Below are 4,350 nucleotides of genomic sequence, written 5' to 3'. Positions count from 1 at the left end.
CCATCCTGACTGGTGTGTAATGGTACCTCATTGTGGTTTTGATTTGCATTTCTCTAATAATGAGTGATGTTGAGCATCTTTTCATGTGTTTGTTAGCCATCTGTATGTCTTCTTTGGAGAAATGTCTGTTTAGTTCTTTGGCCCATTTTTTGATTGGGTCATTTATTTTTCTGGAATTGAGCTTCAGGAGTTGCTTGTATATTTTTGAGATTAATCCTTTGTCTGTTTCTTCATTTGCTATTATTTTCTCCCAATCTGAGGGCTGTCTTTTCACCTTACTTCTAGTTTCCTTTGTAGTGCAAAAGCTTTGAAGTTTCATTAGGTCCCATTTGTTTAGTTTTGCTTTTATTTCCAATATTCTGGGAGGTGGGTCATAGAGGATCTTGCTTTGATTTATGTCGGAGAGTGTTTTGCCTATGTTCTCCTCTAGGAGTTTGATAGTTTCTGGTCTTACATTTAGATCTTTAATCCATTTTGAGTTTATTTTTGTGTATGGTGTTAGAAAGTGTTCTAGTTTCATTCTTTTACAAGTGGTTGACCAGTTTTCCCAGCACCACTTGTTAAAGAGGTTGTCTTTTTTCCATTGTATATCCTTGCCTCCTTTGTCAAAGATAAGGTGTCCATAGGTTCGTGGATTTATCTCTGGGCTTTCTATTCTGTTCCATTGATCTATATTTCTGTCTTTGTGCCAGTACCATACTGTCTTGATGACTGTGGCTTTGTAGCCATAAATCTGGTCTTGGAAAATTCAAAAAAATTGAAATCATTCCAGTCATCTTTTCTGACCACAGTGCAGTAAGATTAGATCTCAATTACAGGGAAAAAATTGTTAAAACTTCAAACATATGGAGGCTAAATAACACGCTTCTGAATAACCAACAAATCATAGAAGAAATCAAAAAAGAAATCAAAATATGTATTGAAATGAATGAAAATGAAAACACAGCAACCCAAAACCTATGGTTGTAAATTTCATAAAGATGCTTTTTTTGTAGGGATATTAATTGTTTTCTAAAGAATTCTTCTTTAAAAATATACATTTTAAATGATGTATTTAACTCTATAATTAGTTATCACTTTAACATTCTTTGCAGATAACCATCTTCATATATAAATTTGTACTAATTCAAAACTATTCCTAAACACATGGACAACAGCTTTGTCTAACTCAATGAAACTATGAGTCATGCTGAGTAGGGCCACCCAAGATGATGGGCCATGGTGGAGAGGTCTGACTGAATCTGGTCCACTGGAGAAGGGAAAGGTAAACCACTTCAGTATTTCTGCCTTGAGACAACATGAACAGTATGAAAAGCAAAAAGATAAGACACTGAAAGATGAATTCCACAGCTTGGTAGATTCCCAATATGCTACTGGAGAAGAGTAGAGAAATAACTCCAGAAAGAATGAAAAGATGGAGCCAAAGCAAAAACAACACCCAGTTGTGGATGTGACTGGTGATAGAAGCAAGATCTGATGCTATAAAGAGTAATATTGCATAGGAACCTGTAATGTTAGGTCCATGAATCAAGGCAAATTGGATGTGGTCAAACAGGAGATGAGATGAATTCACACAAAGAGTGAACATTGACATTTTAGGAATCAGTGAACTAAAATGGACTGGAATGGGAAAATTTAACTCAGATGACCATTATATCTGCTACTGCGTCAAGAATGCTTTAGAAGAAATGGAGTAGCCATCAGAGTCAACAGAGAGTCAGAAATGCAGTAGTTGGATTCAATCTCAAAAACGACAGGATGATCTCTGTTTGTTTCCACGGCAAACTATTCCATATCACAGTAATCTAAGTCTATGCTCTGACCAGCAGTGCTGAAGATGTTGAACGATTCTATAAAGACCTACAAGATCTTCTAGAACTAACACCTAAAAAAGATGTCCTTTTCATTATAGGGGATTGGAATGCAAAAGTAAGAAGTCAAGAAACACCTGGAGTAACAGGCAAATATGGCCTGGGAGTACAGAATGAAGCAGGGCAAAGGCTAATAGAGTTTTGTCAAGAGAATGCACTGGTCATAGGGAGCACCCTCTTTGAACAGCACAAGAGAAGACTCTACACATGGACATCACCAGATGGTCAAAACTGAAATCAGATTGATTATATTCTTTGCAGCCAAAGATGGAGAAGTTCTATATAGTCAGCAAAAAACAAGACTTGGAGCTGACTGTGGCTCAGATCATGAACTCCTTATTGCCAAATTCAGATTTAACTAAAGAAAGTAGGGAAAATCACTAGGCCATTCAAGTATGACCTAAATCAAGTTCCTTATGATTATACAGTGGAAGTGAGAAATAGATTTAAGGGACTAGACGTGTTAGAGTGCTTGATGAATTATGGACAGAGGTCTGTGACAATGTACAGGAGACAGGGAACAAGATCATCCCCAAGAAAAAGAAATGCAAAAAAGCAAAATGGCTGTCTGAGGAGGTCATACAAATAGCTGTGAATAAAGATAAACAAAAAGCAAAGGAGAAAAGGAAAGATATACCCATTTGAATGCAGAGTTCTGAAGAATAGTGAGGGGAAATAAAAAAAGCATTCCTCAGTGATCATTGTAAAGAAATAGAGGAAAACAATAGAATGGGAAAGTATAAAGATCCATTCAAGAAAATTAGAGATACCAAGGGAATGTTTCATGCAAAGATGGGCTCAATAAAGGACAGAAATGGTATGGACCTAACAGAAGGAGAAGATATTAAGAAGAGGTGGCAAGAATACACAGAAGAATTGTACAAAAAAGATGTTAATAACTCAGATAACCACGATGGTGTGATCACTCACCTAGAGCCAGACATCCTGGGATGTGAAGTCAAGTGGGCCTTAGGAAGCATCGCTACAAACAAAGCTAGTGGAGGTGATGGATTTCCTGTTGAGCTATTTCAAATCCTCAAAGATGATGCTGTGAAAGTGCTGTATTCAATATTCCAGCAAATTTGGAAAACTCAGCAGTGGCCACAGGACTGGAAAAGGTCAGTTTCATTCCAATCCCAAAGAAAGGCAATGCCAAAGAATGCTCAAACTACCACACAGTTGCACTCATCTCACACACTAGTAAAGTAATGCTCAAAATTCTCCAAGCCAGGCTTCAGTGGTACAAGAACTGTGAATTTCCAGTTGTTCAAGCTGGTTTTAGAAAAGGCAGAGGGACCAGAGATCAAATTGCCAACATCTGCTGGATCATTGAAAAGGCAAGAGAGTTCCAGAAAAACATGTATTGACTATGCCAAAGCCTTTGACTATGTGGATCACAGTAAACTCTGGAAAATTCTAAATGAGATGGAAATACCAGACCACCTGACCTGCCTCTTGCGAAATCTGTATGCAGGTCAGGAAGCAACAGTTAGAACTGGACATGGAACAACTGACTGGTTCCAAATAGGGAAAGAGTACATCAAGGCTGTATATTGTCACCCTGCTTATTTAACTTATATGCAGAATACATCATGAGAAAGGCTGGGCTGGATAAAGCACAAGCTGGAATCAAGATTGCTGGAAGAAATATCAATAACCTCAGATATGCAGATGACACCACCCTTATGGCAGAAAGTGAGGAAGAACTAAAGAGCCTCTTGATGAAAGTCAAAGAGGAGAGTGAAAAAGTTGGCTTAAAGCTCAACATTCAGAAAACTAAGATCATGGCATCAGGTCCCATCACTTCATGGCAAATAGAAGGGGAAATAGTAGAAACAGTGGCTGACTTTATTTTTTTGGGCTCCAAAATCACTGCAGATGGTGATTGCAGCCATGAAATTAGTTTTCAATTAGCAATAATCACGCCTTGGATAAACCTCGTTGGCTACGATACTGCCACTGTGCAAAGCTTGATTGCAGCAATGAAATTAAAAGACGCTTACTCCTTGAAAGTTATGACCAACCTAGACAGCATACTAGAAAGCAGAGACATTATTTTGAAATAAAGTTCCATCTAGTCAAGACTGCAGTGTTTCCAGTGGTCATGTATGGATGTGAGGGTTCGACTATAAAGAAAGTTGAGTGCCAAAGAATTGATGCTTTTGAACTGTGGTTTGGAGAAGACTCTTGTGAGTCCCTTGGACTGCAAGGAGATCCAACCAGTCCATCCTAAAGATCAGTCGTCCTGGGCGTTCATTCGTGGGACTGATGTTGAAGCTGAAACTCCAAAATTCTGGCCACCTGATGTGAAGAGCTGACTCATTTGAAAAGACCCTAATGCTGGGAGAGATTGAAGGCAGGAAGAGAAGGGGATGACAGAGGATGAGATGACTGGACGGCATCACTGACTCAACGGGCATGAGTGTGAATAAACTCTGGGAGTTGATGATGGACAGGGAATCCTGCCATGCTGCAGTCC

At 38.7% G+C, this 4,350-nt stretch overlaps 1 pseudogene; it reads right to left on the bottom strand.

Moving 5' to 3' along the window:
• Positions 1-3,763: 3,763 nt before the first annotated feature.
• On the bottom strand, positions 3,764-3,842 carry LOC133050676 (U4 spliceosomal RNA; annotated as a pseudogene).
• Between the last annotated feature and the right edge of the window lie 508 nt (positions 3,843-4,350).

This window comes from Dama dama, chromosome 32, assembly GCF_033118175.1.
Source record: "Dama dama isolate Ldn47 chromosome 32, ASM3311817v1, whole genome shotgun sequence".
NCBI classification, from domain to species: domain Eukaryota; kingdom Metazoa; phylum Chordata; class Mammalia; order Artiodactyla; family Cervidae; genus Dama; species Dama dama.
Note: the sequence above shows the minus strand (reverse complement) of the source record. Positions and strands in the feature narration are given on the sequence as shown.